This window comes from Salvia miltiorrhiza, chromosome 5 (assembly GCF_028751815.1).
Source record: "Salvia miltiorrhiza cultivar Shanhuang (shh) chromosome 5, IMPLAD_Smil_shh, whole genome shotgun sequence".
Classification (NCBI taxonomy): domain Eukaryota; kingdom Viridiplantae; phylum Streptophyta; class Magnoliopsida; order Lamiales; family Lamiaceae; genus Salvia; species Salvia miltiorrhiza.
The window spans coordinates 5,529,291-5,545,036 of NC_080391.1; the positions used below are offsets into that span (position 1 = coordinate 5,529,291).

The window sequence follows — 15,746 nt, forward strand, 5'->3', positions numbered from 1 at the left end:
GCACTTCTACCTTGGCTAAACACCCCCACACTTTGAGGTATTTATACGAAGGTTTCCTTCCTTTCCATAGCTCATAGGGAGTTACATCTTTCCCTTTGAGTGGAATCTTGTTCAAGATATAGTTGGCCGTTAAGACAGCTTCCCCCCACATGTTCTGGGTTAATCCCGAACTAATCAACAAGGCATTCATCATCTCCTTAAGAGTTCGATTCTTGCGTTCAACAACGTCATTAGATTGTGGTGAATAAGGTGCAGTCGTTTGATGTATTATACCACTTTCGTTGCATAATTCAGCAAACGGAGCTACATATTCTCCACCTCTATCACTTCGAACCATCTTAATTCGACATCCAAGTTGATTCTCGGCTTTATTTTTGAAGTTTCTAAAAGCTTCAATAGCCTCATCTTTACTTTTCAATAAGTAAAGGTAACAATACTTTGTGCAATCGTCTATAAAGGTGATAAAGTACTTCTTGCCACCTCTAGTTTGCACGAACTTTAAATCACAAACATCTGTGTGAATAAGTTCCAATGGTTGAGTGCTCCTTTCTACCGATTTAAACGGTAACTTAGTCATTTTGGCTTCAACACAAACTTCACATTTTTCTTGTGAGTTGTATTCATCAACTTTTAGTAAATTCATTTTTACTAATCTCTTTATAGCATTTAGATTAACATGTCCAAGTCTACAATGCCATAAATCAGAACACTCAATCAAGTAAGCAGAAGCAGTTGATGCATCTTTATTGATTTTAGCCTTGGCAGGCTTACAAGCTCTTACTCCAAGTTTGAAGAGTCCTTCGGAGGCATAGCCTTTCCCTAGGAACTTTCCCCACTTGCGTATTACAACATAGTCAGATTTGAAAAACAATTCAAAATCCTTTTTCGTAAGCCTAAAGCCCGAAATTAAATTCTTTCGGACAATTGGAACATGTAATACGTCTTTCAATGTGATCTCCACGCCCGACGTGAGTTGAAGAATCACATCTCCCATGCCAAGGACTTGGGATGTCCGCTCGCTAGCCTCCATTATCGTTTTGTTTTCCACTTCCTTGTAGTTGTGGAACAACTCACGATTTATGCATATATGGACGGTAGCGCCGGTATCCACGAACCAAGCGTTCGGGTTATCCACATGATTCACCTCGGAGATCATGGCAGCAAAGTCATCGTGGTTCCAATCGTCGAAGTCCTTCTCGACGTTGTTCACGTTGCTCTTTGCTTTCTTCCGCTTTGGCTTGCGGCAATCCTTAGCCATGTGACCTTGTTTGTCACAATTATAACATACACCATCAAACTTTGATGGTTGACTACCAACTTGCTTCCCTTTACCCTTATTATTAGGGTTAGGACGACCACGTTTGTTGGAGGGACCGCCTTTCTCGGTGAGATTGGCCTTTGCCTCCATCGGAGCTTTTCCCTTTAGATCACGACTTCTCACGTGATCCTCCATTTGAAGCTTGGATATCAATATCGGCACGGACATCTCCGAGCGCTCATGCTTCAAAAGGTTTTGAAATTTCCTCCAACTAGGAGGTAATTTCTCTATGATGATTGCAACGAGCAATGCATCCGCCAAGGGCATCCCTTCGGCTTGAACCTCATGTGAAAGATTTTGGAAGTCTTCCACTTGGTCCATCAATGGTCGGGAGTCGACCATTTTATATTCCAACCATTTGGCGACTACATACTTGGTAGTATTCGCCTTGTCCACTTGATACTTTAGATCAAGGGCCTCCCACAATTGTTTCGCGGTTTCATGAACCTTGAAAACACGATAGAGCCTTTCGTCCAGAGACATGAGAACGGTGTTACGGCACAAGTAGTCGCCGCGTGTAATACCCCGTTTCCTCGAGCTAAGTTTAAAATAATTTTGAACTTAGATTTAAGATGATTCACGCCGGATTGAGAAAAAGAATTTATTTTTAATTCCAACAAAAGTGATTTACAAAAACATTTGTAAATTTAGTTATTAAATTTATATGCATTGCATATTTATTTAATTTAAACATTCAAGCATTTTTCACGACCTTTAGCAAGATTCGAAAGGAATTCCTTTTATAAATGCACCAAGGATTTAATTACATTCCCATTACAATTTTACTACATCTATTATCCATGCATTATACAATAAAGAAAGTTACATTGGCAGTCATTTATACATAGACATATACACACATTTGTAAGATACAAGTACACCAAATACCAACACCCCTACCCAATTTCCTTTCCACTCACACTTTACACCCTTTCCACCTATCCATTTCCTTTCCAACCACCCTACACTCCACTTGCAGCCCCTTTCTTGCTGTCATAGGAGAAGTAGCTGTCAATCTTCCTCTTTTAATGATTCAAGGCAGCAACTCACTTCACCATTCTTCACTAACTCCACGAGAAGAGCAAGTAGGAGAACTCCATGCATTTTCTGCCATTATTCAAGGTAAATCTTAGCTTCAATTTTTCCCATCCTCTTCATGTTTCACCCTGCATTTGTTGAAGAATACAAATGTATTTCAGAAAAATCCTCATCAGCCATCGTCCCCATCAAAAGCAAGCAAACAACTCAAGAGGAAAACCAACAAGAACAGATCATTTCAAAAGGTTTCATCTTGAACAACTATGCCTATTTCCTTCTACATAGTATTCGCACCGATCATCGCTATGCTACGCATTCAATGCATTATACATATATGTATGTACATAATCATTTCATCATCTTGCATATATGAGATACATGTGTTTTGAATAAGAGCTACTATTTTCGTTTCTAAACAAGGCATAATGTTTTAAAGAAAGAATTTTTATGAGTTTACTTTCAACTATGGGCTGCTGTGTCGAGTTGGGTAAGGAAGAAGAGTTTACCTCGTGTGGCTTAGAGTCGAGAGGTGGAGGGAGGTCAGGACGGCGGCGGCAGTCTGCTCCGTCTACTGCTGTCGCCGGAAGTTTCAGAGAGGGAGAGATGGGCTGGGTACAGCTGAGGGTGTCGGCGATGGTGGCTTGGCTGCTGTCGCCGAAAGGCCGAGAGAGAGGCCGAGGGAGGCGGCGGCGTTCCGTCGTCGCCAAGGAGAAGATCTGAGCGGAGAACGGTGGAGCGGCAGCTTATCGCTGCTACTCGCCGGAATCGGGGAAGAGAGCGGCTTCCGCTGCTCGTTGGCGGAAGTCAGAGAGGAGAGGGCTAGGGCACGGCGGCTCTGCCGCTACCTTCCAACCACGGTGAGAGAGAGATGGACGGAGGCGGTGATCCTCTGTTTTGAACCGAGAGAAGGGAGAACCGAGGGGCAGTGGTTACCGCCGCTTGCTCCGGCGAGCTCCAGCGGCCGTGAAGTCCGAGCAGTTTCGAGGAGAGAGGCGAGCAGTCGTGAGCTTTGAGGGAGAGGGAGAGTTCTGCGGGGGTGTCAGGCGGCAGCGGCGGCGCGGTATCGCCGGCGGTCGCTGCTGCAGCGTGTGTGTGTGTGCGTGGGGAGTGACTGTGAAATAGAGAGAGAGAGACGAAATGGGGGAGAGGGGGCGCAGCTAGGGAGGAAGGAGAAGAAGGGTGGAGAGTTGGGCTAGGTAGGGCTTGAGGTTGGGCCTGATGGGCCGATTTTTAAATTAAATTGACTTGGGCCGTTTTTAATGGAGTGGTTGGGCCGGTTTTTATTTTATTAAACAGTTGGGCCTTTATTTATTTATCAGTTGGGCTGATTAGTTTAATCAACTGGGCCGATTTTTATTTAGTTATTGGGTTGGGGTTATTTATTTCTTTTGTTGGGCTGCATTAAAAAAAAAATGGTTGGCCCTTGTATTTTTTTTTTTTTATTATTTATTTAAATGAGCTATGCAGATTTTATTTAAATGAACTGCACTATTTTAATTAATTAGACTTATTAAGTTTGATTAATTATTTTTTAATTTGCATAATAATATTATATTATTATTATGTGCATATTTTAAGTAAATTACTTATTATATGCTAAACATGACATGATTTGCATTATATTTTGCAATAAGAATAAAAGTATTTAATTGGTTTTAATTATAATTCCAATTATTAAAGAAAGATGAGTAAGAATATTGTTGGTGTTCTTAACTCAAGAGAAATATTTTCAAGTATTTATTTATTAAATTTTGAAAACCCGGCTAAGTGAATCATAGAAAGTTAAGCACTACACCATGACTTAAGATTAAATACAAGGAGACCTATTGAGAATAGATTTCTTGTAGGCTTCGAGCATCAGAAGGATTAGCACTGCTATTCCGATTCAGAGATAAGGTTAAACGACAGGCTTTGCCTATACAGGTGGGCATTACTTTTACTATACGTATATAGAGATCCCCTGCGTGTCGTAGGCCTCTTATACGAATATATGCATGAGATGATTTTAACTGTTAATTTCAGTTTATTATTATGCCCAAATGATAAATGACTCTTATGAAATAAAAATGAAATGTTTATGAAATGAAATGAAATGTTTATGAAATGATTGACTGCCAAAAATGTTTATGTTTTTATATGTATCCTATCTGTGTTGGTTCGCCAACTTTAAAGGAAATCCAATTGGGATCCTATGCTAGACAAAGGTCGCTAGCTAGGGTTAACGTGTACACTCATGGAGACCGCGAGTCGCTTGCGACCGGTCTTGGCGTCCGTGGTAAGGAGGCCTCCTTCCCGGCGCGTGACAGAAAGGAACAGATATGGATCATATGAAGGAAAATGATCGGCCGATCGACTTTATGAAAATGAAAGAAATATTTTAGTAAGCGCAGGTCATTTAAGAAAACCCCTGTGTGTTACTGTTATGGCAGTTCAATTTATATATGTATGCATGTTGTATTTTCGGCTATGCCCACTGAGTATTTTTATACTCAGCCCTGCATGTATTTCTAAATGTGCAGGTTGAGCAGTTGATGGAATGGAATGATGTTGAGCGGGTGTTCCTTTGACATTTCAAGAAATGTAACCTTGAGTATACATCTTCATATGTATATCTCACACGTTTTCCGCTGCAAAACACTTTGATTAGGATAACTTTATGTTATGAAATTGTGACACGTGTTATTGGGTAAACCACTTTAATCAGTTCTCATTTATGTGTATGTTTTATAAGTATCCAAATAATCATATATGATCCTAGCATTTTATCTATGAGTGACATTTCCATATGCTTTAATGTTAAGTAATTGTCCATTTCCATTTCTTATTGTTCACCCCAAGTCATAACCCCTGTTAACCCGTCATTGGGATAGTGGGCTGTGACAGAGTGGTATCAGAGCGGTTCGTTCGCTCTGACCCTAGAAACCTTATTCTAAAGAGTCGAGTCTAGTTTGATTCTTTAGACTTACATGGGTTCATATGGCACCGCTCAACACTCCATTGCATCGTGCTCAATCAAGGAAAGAAGGTAACTGCAGTTTCAACGTTTTAAAGATGTTAATGTTCTAAAATGCTTCATGAATATGTTTATGTGAAGAGCAGGTTATGATGAAATGTTGAATGTTTTGCCTTTCATGGCATATTTTCGCAATCTATGATGTTATGATCAGATGAATGATAGAAAAGTGACATATGTTTTCCCAGAGAACATAGATTGTTATAAGTTGCATGATCACAATTTTAAAAGAACATAGACTACTAGATTAGTAGTATATCTCTACAATCTAGATTCCTAAGGTGATAATGTAGAAGAATGAAAGAGAACTTAGAACGTCTCAGCTCCCTTAAGAAAATGATGGTTCTTTTGAACTACAAAGAGGAATGAAAAGATATGTACGAGGTAAAGGAAAAGCACAGAATGAAAATACGAGACGAATTCAAGGTAAACGTTGCATCAAAGGTTGAACCATAGTCTCTACGTTCGAATGTTCAAGTGCGACGGAACATCGAATCGACTTTTGCTACACGATAGATTTTAAGAATAGTGTGTTTTGCCTGTGTACGTATGTCTGTGTATATATGTCTTAAGAGAGGTTTGGGGTTTGAGATCAATAGGATAGAGAACCTTAAGATAAGTTTAGTTGTCATAATGAGCTTATGTTTTGTTATGTATAGTATGTTCATGGCCCTTCAAGTTCGGGACGATGTTTCTCGTGTGACTGGGAGGTGATGATGTTGGACCTGGCCAGTCCACATGATCCAAATCTCAGTAGACGTCTTTTGGGTTGAAAACCCATGTGTTTCAACTTTCGGTTGAAAAGCCAGATGGGTTCTTACTCGAGGTCATTTTGTTCGACCTAGTAGTTAATCATTTCATACCCTCTGGTCATTCTTTTGATTCTCTTGAACAATTTCTACAACACCTTGTTTTGATGTTGTGTTGAGTTTGAGCCTTGCAACTCGTGAGTTGTCATAATAGATCCCCTTGTTTGATAAGACCAAGAAATGTTAGTCTACCGATATAGTATACTACCCAAACTATGACTTCATATAATTGTGTCTCATTGTGATTGGTTGAGATTAGTTTTTGTCCTATAAATGATATCGACCACTCATTATGATAGAAATTCAGAGTCCAAGCTAAGACCGTAATATAGTGTTCGAGTACGAGGACTTAAGTTAATTGGTCTATGATAGTTTTAAGATAGATTCATAAGAAAGTATTATGCATGTGATAGGTAACAAGAAATGGGTTGATGACCATTTTGGTCTTTGGAAAAAGAATACCCCGTAGATGAGCCCTAGGAATGAGGTAGGAGTAAAATGAACCGCCGAAAAAGGACGAGTGAACTTATTCTCAAGTAAATCTCGTGTATATAAATTGGAATTAGGAATCCAATTGATATGAGGAGAGACCCGAATCTATTCTAAATCGGAAAGTTAAAGTACTAAGGAATAAGTCGATACCCTTAGTAATAGTTCTTTGGAAGCACTATGATCAAGAAAAGGTGATGTGGGAACTCGATTCTAGCATGAATGAGAAGTACCCAGAATTATTTTCTGTGGTACAAATTTCGTGACGAAATTTCTTTTAAAGTGGATAGTATGTCATACCCCGACTTTTAATCCCTGATTAAGGGCTTAATTATTAATAATTAGGATTCGGCATCCATTTATAATAAAAACTGGTTTGATTTATCTGATGTGATTTAATCATTATATATGTGTTTTAATGTGCTTAGTTAAAGGAAAATTTTTATAAATGTGGTGCATAAGTTTTAATTGGTGAGTTAAGTGTATTTATATGAGCCACATGAATTTTAAATTATGCATGAAGTCATGAATTTTATCTAAATTTGATAGTACATGTAACACCCCGTACTTTTCCCTATGTTGTGAGATAGTGTCTTAACACTATTGAGAATACTGAGATGTCAGAGAGATTGACTGTCCTATTAAGAAAATAGGAATAATGAGTTGGAAATAGAGTCGAGAAAGAAAGAGTGAAAAACCTTGATAAAAAAAAAAAAAAAAAAAAAAAAAAAAAAAATCGGTCGGAGAGACGTCTAGTTTGTCTGTGTTTGCCGACTGCTTTGACGTGATATTATGTGAAATTACGTGACTGATTGATTATGTGAGTTTTGTTACGTATGTCATTGTGAGCAAGTTATTATGATTTTTATTTGAGGATATTAGCACTTGGAATTTTAATTAAGTTTCTAAAGCAAGTGTAGTTTATTTTCACCGAGAAATCAAAGAATGCCGGTTAATGAAAATATTTCCAAGCATATATTTTGTTTTAAACTTATTTTTCCTATAAGAGGAACATTATAATTGAGTGAGTGCACTAATATTAGTGCTATAATTATTTTATGTGGTCACATGAATAATTATGTATTGGTATTTTATTAATGAGTACATTTCCATAGTTATTGTGATTTATTTTTAATCACCCTTCTCACACTATTACTTTAATTTCCCTACCATGTGACTAAATACCACAATTTACCAAGTGTAGAAATTATTGAGAGAGTGTAGAGATTAGAGAGATCAAGGCATTAATTGCCAATATTTCCTTAAGATTACAAAATCCTCTTTAAAGATCACAATATCATTTACAATCTTGCAAAATCCTCTCTCACTCCTCACTCATCATTTTCGACCAACACCTCTCTCCCTCTTTCTCTCACTTTCCTCCATTTTCCTCCACTGAAGAGACCTTCGAAGCTTCCAAAAAAAAAAAAAAAAAAAAAAAAAAATTAAATTTACAAAACACCTCAATCCACTCTAAAATCTTCCATAAACACATCCTAGCTACTTATATTCAAGAGAATCATTGAAGAAAGGCTTCCAAGCTAGAGTGAGAAAATATGAGTTTTGGTGAGAAACTTGGGTAAGTGATTCTTATTTTATAGATCTAGATTGTATGATGTTATATGCGAGTATATGATCATGATTGAGCAAGAAAATCACCCAACTTATTTCTATGAAATTTTCGAAAATTAGGGGCTTGAAACCCTACGAAATTTTGTTGTTTGTTTTCTTGAATTGGCTTGAGTTATATGATGATTGATGATTATTGAGTTAATATATATGAATATCTTGATGATTAGCCATGAGATATAGATTTTTCTATTAGGTTAGTTTACCTAAAATTGGGATGTTGAGATCCTATGGATCAATTGATGTATTGATGATGAATTTGAGTTTATGAGATGATCTAGATGATTAATGATGGATGAGATTGAAGCTTGAGGTTGAGAGGTGAAATATGAAAAGTGTTAGTTTGAAGAAGAAGATGACATACATGTGTATCTATATGTGATCTTGTTTTATGATGTTGATTTGTGCTAATTGGTAACCTAGGATGTTAGAACTATGATTTGATCAATAGGTTATACATGATTAGTGATATTTTCAAAAGAGTTTAGTTTAATAAAAAAATTAGGACTTTTGCCTATGTGTTATTTAAGTGAATTTATATATTTAAACACATTATCAATGAAAATCAATTAATTGCTATTTTGAAAATTGTAAATACTAAAATAAAAATTTATATATTTTCAAATTCATGTTTTGTTTATTGAAATTATGTCGTGGATATATATATATATATATATATATATATATATATATATATATAACATGTCTTTCAATTTCGATATTGGTCATGCATCGCACGAGTGGGCGTATACTAGTTGTTGATTATATGTGAAATTGCTTGAGTTTAGATTACTAGGATTTGGGTATTTTTGAATTATGAGATCAATGTTTGGATTAATGATGTCTATATGCTAATTGGACTTTATAAAGGACTATGGCATGATTAAATTGAGAATTTTGAATGAAATGAAAAGTGTTAGTTGAGGAAGAAGATGACATACATGTGTATCTATATGTGTATAATGAGTTATATGATGAATGAGATCATGTTTGAATAATTGAGTAATTTTGTGCATGAAAATGAAAAGAGAATTTTAATGATGCGTTCATTGAAACGTTTTACTAGAGATTTGAGGTTATGATGTAAGAAGAGAGTCAAGATTTGAGTATGATGAGCATTATAATGTGCCTGAATGTTTGTGAGTGTTATATGTGTTTAAAATGAGCTTTGATGAGTTTCCTTGAAGGAATGTTGAGTTGAGTATTTTAAGAGTTTGAGATGAGATTTTGGTGAATTTCGTAGGCCTACTGACCTACTGTGATCGACGGTTTTTCAATGTCAAAAAGCTTTGAAAATTTTATACCAAGTCTCTACATGAGTCTTGAGAACATCGGTAAAATTTCAAGTCATTTGGACTTCGTTTACTATTTTTATAAAATACAAAACCGAAACTGCACATTACTACCGAGAGTTTCAGAGAGCAGGGGAAAGAGTCATTCATTTCAGTAGCTTCCTGTGTGATCTAGCTTTCCAAAATTTTATGGTATTAACCTTATTGTGTTAGCTAGATATCCACAAAATTTGAGCTCAGTTTGACAACATTTACTATTTTTCAAAAATCCAAGTTTTCGATTGCTCAAAACTGCTGAATATGGTAGACTGTAGTAAAACAGTCATATCTCCTACAATACTGGGAGTTTTTGACTCTATTTTTTTTATATGAAAATAGACTCGAAGACCTTTCTTTTGGTATGAGTCTCGAGTCCAGGAGGTGTCGGAGTAAGAACAGGTTAGATTTGAAAGTTGAGTCAGTGTAAAAACAGAGCATGTTTTGATAATGTTTGATTGTGTTTTCTTATGTGCCTTATGTGATTGTGTTGTCTATGTGTTGAATGAGATTAGACGAGCCTTATATGAGAGATAAATCGAGACTTAGTACCATGATTTTCTTGAAACCTATCCTTGAACTTAAGGATTTGAGATGAGTGGAGAATTTATATAGAGATGAGTAAAGAGATAGAATATGAGATAGAGCATGAGTTAAGGCTTTATAAGTATGGATTTTAAAAGGATTAAAATGTTTTAAATCAATTCCTTTTTTAATGGAGTTTAAAATGCTTATTTAAGTCAATTATAAATGAATAATGAGAAATGCGTAAAGAAGTTCGTAAATGAATCGCGGCATGAGATTTTCAATTTCCCTAGTAAACTAGGGAGATATTATGAAGGAACAAGCAATAACGAGATTCTCACCACCGAGTCACTACAACAATTGGAGAAGGAAAAAGTTCACGCACAAACAAGATATGTACATCACCTCAAGATGGAGGTAAAGAAAAAGGAAATGGAAGGAAAGCACTAGAACTAAACTTAAGGTATAATCCAACCCCAAGGCTAGTAGGCTCAAGTTAAGAGAGTGAATGCTTTGGCTAAAGTGCCAGAAGCCACAGCAAGAATAAAGTTGGAACGCCACCACAATGGAAACTTAGAAACCCCCATTAAATAATCATTTGGAAATGAGAAAATGAGTTTACATGGCAGAAGGGAGTGCCATTAATCTTTAAGTGAAAGTTACCAAGATGATGAGAAAAGTTTGATGATTAGAATTTCCTAGTCAAATCTGAGAAGGTGACTTAGGACAAAGGAAACAATTAAGGTAGTTCGCCACTTTACTAAGATGAAGTAGGTGAAAGAATGTTGTTAGGTCCTGAACTGGTCCAACAGATGATTGAAAAAGTCGACCATATCAAGCAAAGAATCAAAGAAACTCAAGATAGACAAAAGTCTTACGCCGATAAACGCCAATCGGAATTAGAATTTAATGTTGGGAATCGAATTTTCCTCAAAGTCTCTCCCTCAAAGGGAGTTATACGTTTCGGGAAATAGGGGCAAGTTACGACCCCGTTATATAGGACCTTTCGAGATCCTAAATAAGTTAGGCCTTTGTAGCCTATAAATTGGCTCTGCCACCAAGCATTGTGGATGTATACAATACGTATAGCACCTCGCAATTAAGAAAGCATGTGATTAAGCAAGATAAAGTAGTCCTAGCCAGGACCTAAGTTGTGATGAGAAATCAGTCCAGATACTTGATCGCAAGATTCAAGTTATACGAGGCAATAATATTGTTCTCGTCATGTAGTGGAACCATCACAGGATGGAAAAGGCCACAAAAGAGATGAATGAAACGAATGACTAGTATCACAAGATAGAATACCAGATATGCAATTCCGAGGACGGAATTTTTATAAGGAGGGAGGGATGTAATACCCCGTTTCCTCGAGCTAAGTTTAAAATAATTTTGAACTTAGATTTAAGATGATTCACGCCGGATTGAGAAAAAGAATTTATTTTTAATTCCAACAAAAGTGATTTACAAAAACATTTGTAAATTTAGTTATTAAATTTATATGCATTGCATATTTATTTAATTTAAACATTCAAGCATTTTTCACGACCTTTAGCAAGATTCGAAAGGAATTCCTTTTATAAATGCACCAAGGATTTAATTACATTCCCATTACAATTTTACTACATCTATTATCCATGCATTATACAATAAAGAAAGTTACATTGGCAGTCATTTATACATAGACATATACACACATTTGTAAGATACAAGTACACCAAATACCAACACCCCTACCCAATTTCCTTTCCACTCACACTTTACACCCTTTCCACCTATCCATTTCCTTTCCAACCACCCTACACTCCACTTGCAGCCCCTTTCTTGCTGTCATAGGAGAAGTAGCTGTCAATCTTCCTCTTTTAATGATTCAAGGCAGCAACTCACTTCACCATTCTTCACTAACTCCACGAGAAGAGCAAGTAGGAGAACTCCATGCATTTTCTGCCATTATTCAAGGTAAATCTTAGCTTCAATTTTTCCCCATCCTCTTCATGTTTCACCCTGCATTTGTTGAAGAATACAAATGTATTTCAGAAAAATCCTCATCAGCCATCGTCCCCATCAAAAGCAAGCAAACAACTCAAGAGGAAAACCAACAAGAACAGATCATTTCAAAAGGTTTCATCTTGAACAACTATGCCTATTTCCTTCTACATAGTATTCGCACCGATCATCGCTATGCTACGCATTCAATGCATTATACATATATGTATGTACATAATCATTTCATCATCTTGCATATATGAGATACATGTGTTTTGAATAAGAGCTACTATTTTCGTTTCTAAACAAGGCATAATGTTTTAAAGAAAGAATTTTTATGAGTTTACTTTCAACTATGGGCTGCTGTGTCGAGTTGGGTAAGGAAGAAGAGTTTACCTCGTGTGGCTTAGAGTCGAGAGGTGGAGGGAGGTCAGGACGGCGGCGGCAGTCTGCTCCGTCTACTGCTGTCGCCGGAAGTTTCAGAGAGGGAGAGATGGGCTGGGTACAGCTGAGGGTGTCGGCGATGGTGGCTTGGCTGCTGTCGCCGAAAGGCCGAGAGAGAGGCCGAGGGAGGCGGCGGCGTTCCGTCGTCGCCAAGGAGGAGATCTGAGCGGAGAACGGTGGAGCGGCAGCTTATCGCTGCTACTCGCCGGAATCGGGGAAGAGAGCGGCTTCCGCTGCTCGTTGGCGGAAGTCAGAGAGGAGAGGGCTAGGGCACGGCGGCTCTGCCGCTACCTTCCAACCACGGTGAGAGAGAGATGGACGGAGGCGGTGATCCTCTGTTTTGAACCGAGAGAAGGGAGAACCGAGGGGCAGTGGTTACCGCCGCTTGCTCCGGCGAGCTCCAGCGGCCGTGAAGTCCGAGCAGTTTCGAGGAGAGAGGCGAGCAGTCGTGAGCTTTGAGGGAGAGGGAGAGTTCTGCGGGGGTGTCAGGCGGCAGCGGCGGCGCGGTATCGCCGGCGGTCGCTGCTGCAGCGTGTGTGTGTGTGCGTGGGGAGTGACTGTGAAATAGAGAGAGAGAGACGAAATGGGGGAGAGGGGGCGCAGCTAGGGAGGAAGGAGAAGAAGGGTGGAGAGTTGGGCTAGGTAGGGCTTGAGGGACTTGGGCCGAGTATTGGGCCTATTTTTAAATAGTTTTGGGCTGCGATTTTTTTTAAAAGCTTGGGCCGATTTTTTTAATTTTATTTAGCTGGGCCCGATTCATTTTATTCAGTTTGGGCCATTCCTATTTTATTGAGTTGGGCCTCATCTTTTAAATTTATATGGACTATTATTTATTTAAGCATGGGCTCTATTTCATCTATATAAATGGCTTCCCTATTTTATTAATTAGACTATTAATTAGTTTGATTAATTATTTTTAAAGACTTTGGATTGCCTTCAATTAATTAAATTGGGCTTTCTTATTTTTAATTAATTGAACTATTACTAGTTTGATTAATTTATTTAAAGGATAATTTTCATAATAATATCATATTATTATGTGCATATTTTAAGTAAATTACTTATTATATGCTAAGCATGACATGAAATTGCATTTTTACTTGCAATAAAAGTATTTAATTGGTTTTAATTATAATTCCAATTTTAAGAAAAGCGAGTAAGGATATTGTTGGTGTCCTTAACTCAAGAATTTAGTTTTCAATTATTTATTCATTAAATTTTGAAAACCCGGCTAAGTGAATCATAGAATGTTAAGCACTACACCATGACTTAAGATTAGATTCAAGGAGACCTATTAAGAATAGAATTTCTTGTAGGCTTTGTGGACCAGAAGGGATTAGCACTGCTTTCCCAAGATCAGAGTTATGTGATTATGATCTTCAGGCTTTGCCTATCCAGGTGGGCATTACTTTTACTATACGTATATAGAGATCCCCTGCATGTCGTAGGCCTCTTATACGAATATATGCATGAGATGATTTTTAACTGTTAATTTCAGTTTATTATTATGCCCAAATGATAAATGACTCTTATGAAATGAAAATGAAATGTTTATGAAATGAAATGAAATGTTTATGAAATGATTGACTGCCAAAAATGTTTATGTTTTTATATGTATCCTATCTGTGTTGGTTCGCCAACTTTAAAGGAAATCCAATTGGGATCCTATGCTAGACAAAGGTCGCTAGCTAGGGTTAACGTGTACACTCATGGAGACCGCGAGTCGCTTGCGACCGGTCTTGGCGTCCGTGGTAAGGAGGCCTCCTTCCCGGCGCGTGACAGAAAGGAACAGATATGGATCATATGAAGGAAAATGATCGGCCGATCGACTTTATGAAAATGAAAGAAATATTTTAGTAAGCGCAGGTCATTTAAGAAAACACCTGTGTGTTACTGTTATGGCAGTTCAATTTATATATGTATGCATGTTGTATTTTCGGCTATGCCCACTGAGTATTTTTATACTCAGCCCTGCATGTATTTCTAAATGTGCAGGTTGAGCAGTTGATGGAATGGAATGATGTTGAGCGGGTGTTCCTTTGACATTTCAAGAAATGTAACCTTGAGTATACATCTTCATATGTATATCTCACACGTTTTCCGCTGCAAAACACTTTGATTAGGATAACTTTATGTTATGAAATTGTGACACGTGTTATTGGGTAACCCACCTTAATCAGTTCTCATTTATGTGTATGTTTTATAAGTATCCAAATAATCATATATGATCCTAGCATTTTATCTATGAGTGACATTTCCATATGCTTTAATGTTAAGTAATTGTCCATTTCCATTTCTTATTGTTCACCCCAAGTCATAACCCCTGTTAACCCGTCATTGGGATAGTGGGCTGTGACAGTTTTGCTATCTAAATCAGTGGTTTGTTAATATGGTGGTCGTAATCGATTAGAGTATTATAAAACTTAATATAATCTTGATAAAATAAATCTTATTTTATCGTTTTAATGTTTCTGATTTTATTTGAATTATTTTCTAACCCGTACGATGAAGTGAGTTTCGTCCATCATGATTCACAAAATTGTTTGTGAGGCGCGCCTGGGTGTGAGTAGGCTTGTCGATCAGCTCGAATTCGATTACCCGAAAGCCGATTTTCGTCTATTTTCAATAATCATTCCCGAAGTGATTTAGATGTTTGTTTACTCAATAATTGATTCGGTTCTTTGGGTATCCAAACACTCATTTAAAAAATAAAATTCTCATAAATTGATCATTTCGAACCCAGGTCTCTAACAAATTGAAGGAGCAATTTATCCACTAAAACAAGACTCGTTCTTGTTTTTTAAATACTACATGATTTAATTTAATTTTAACTAAATATCAATTTAAAAAAATAATTGTAGTTAAAATATACACATTAAATTATTGATTAAATAAAAATCAATTATTCAGTTAACCCGAATCGATTATCGGGTTAACCGATACTCGAAATTTTTAAAAACCTAACAACTGAAATTGATCCAATAATCGAAAAAATCGAGTATTGAATAATAAACTCGAATGGTTGATTCGATATCGAGTTATCCAATACTCGATATCTGTTTAGACAGCCCTAGCCTCCTAGGTGTGAGGCACCACTCGAAAGCGCACTTGAGACGATCTCACATGTTGCGAATGAGTGACACTTTGTAAAAGTATTATAATTTTTCTTT

General features: G+C 37.1%; 2 long non-coding RNA genes across 2 annotated transcripts; both read left to right on the forward strand.

Annotated features, from left to right (window-relative positions):
* The first annotated feature begins 3,736 nt into the window (after window positions 1–3,736).
* Window positions 3,737–5,038, forward strand: LOC130985436 (uncharacterized). Its single transcript, XR_009088965.1, has 2 exons — window positions 3,737–4,279; window positions 4,876–5,038. It is a non-coding gene; the product is annotated as an uncharacterized LOC130985436 (long non-coding RNA).
* Window positions 5,039–13,897: 8,859 nt separating this feature from the next.
* Window positions 13,898–14,838, forward strand: LOC130985437 (uncharacterized). The gene is made up of 2 exons (XR_009088966.1): window positions 13,898–13,974; window positions 14,572–14,838. It is a non-coding gene; the product is annotated as an uncharacterized LOC130985437 (long non-coding RNA).
* Window positions 14,839–15,746: the final 908 nt, after the last annotated feature.